Here is a 1,282-nt window from a genome sequence, read left to right as displayed (position 1 = left end):
CCCTGGCTGAGCAATTCCAAATGAGCTTTGTGAGCTCTGTCCTGGTCTCATTTATGTGTTAGAAGGGGGCTTCTAAGAGCGTGAAAACATTGGATTTCTATAGCACGCACAGGTTGCCACTTTACTGCAATTACAGTGCTGTTAATTGTCCCACTATTTACACAGAGTCACAATCACAGAATCGCTCGGTTGGAAAACCCCTCTGAGATCATCATGTCCAACCGTTCCTGTCTACCCACTAAACCATATCATTAAGAAAAAGCCAATGGCTATTGCCAGAAAAGCCAACGGCATCTTGGCCTGTATTAAAAACGGTGTGACCAGCAGGTCCAGGGAGGTGATCATCCCCCTGTACTCGGCACTGGTGAGGCCGCACCTCAAGTGCTGTGTTCAGTTCTGGGCCCCTCACTAGAAGAAGGATGTTGAGATTCTGGAGCGTGTTCAGAGAAGAGCCACAAGGATGGGGAGGGCTCTGGAGAACAAGCCTGATGAGGAGCGGCTGAGGGAACTGGGCTTGTTTAGCCTGGAGAAGAGAAGGCTGAGGGGAGACCTCAGCACCACCTACAACTGCCTCAAGGGAGCTTGTGGAGAGGTGGGTGCTGGGCTCTTCTCCCAGGTGATGGGGATAGAACAAGGGGAAACGGCACCAAGCTGTGCCAAGGGAGGTTCAGGTCAGAGATAAGGAGGAAGTTCTTTCCTGAGAGGGTCGTCAGAAGCTGGACCAGGCTGCCCAGGGAGGTGGTGGAGTCACCATCCCTGGATGTGTTTAAAGAGCGGGTAGACGAGGTACTTAGGGATATGGTTTAGGGGGTAGACAGGAGCGGTTGGACATGGTGATCTCAGAGGGCTTTTCCAACCGAGTGATTCTGTGATTCTGTGAAGTACCTCATCTACCCGCAATTTAGCTACTTTCTATAAAATATTCAAGAGTATTTGAGGCCTGGCAAGGAATTAATTGGGATTTTTTATTTTCTGTGTGCATTGAGGTTCTTTTTTCTGTAAAGAAGGACACAGAGTGTAAAATTCTGAACCGGACCCCTCACTGCCTTGCTTTGTGTTTTGTGGATGCACCACCTGTGAAGTACCTCATCTACCCGCAATTTAGCTACTTTCTATAAAATATTCAAGAGTATTTGAGGCCTGGCAAGGAATTAATTGGGATTTTTTATTTTCTGTGTGCATTGAGGTTCTTTTTTCTGTAAAGAAGGACACAGAGTGTAAAATTCTGAACCGGACCCCTCACTGCCTTGCTTTGTGTTTTGTGGATGCACCACCGAGGCAG

At 48.1% G+C, this 1,282-nt stretch overlaps 1 protein-coding gene across 1 annotated transcript in view; it reads left to right on the top strand.

The window, feature by feature from the left end:
* The window catches only part of LOC104537247 (leucine-zipper-like transcriptional regulator 1), a gene marked incomplete at both ends in the record, with an annotated part of 18,658 nt that overhangs the window by 2,869 nt on the left and 14,507 nt on the right, over positions 1–1,282 (top strand). The window lies entirely within an intron of this gene.

The sequence above is a fragment of the Mesitornis unicolor genome, unplaced genomic scaffold, assembly GCF_000695765.1.
Source record: "Mesitornis unicolor isolate BGI_N332 unplaced genomic scaffold, ASM69576v1 scaffold17962, whole genome shotgun sequence".
Lineage (NCBI taxonomy): Eukaryota > Metazoa > Chordata > Aves > Mesitornithiformes > Mesitornithidae > Mesitornis > Mesitornis unicolor.
The sequence above is the reverse complement of the archived record's forward strand: the minus strand, read 5'-3'. Positions and strand labels throughout refer to the sequence as shown.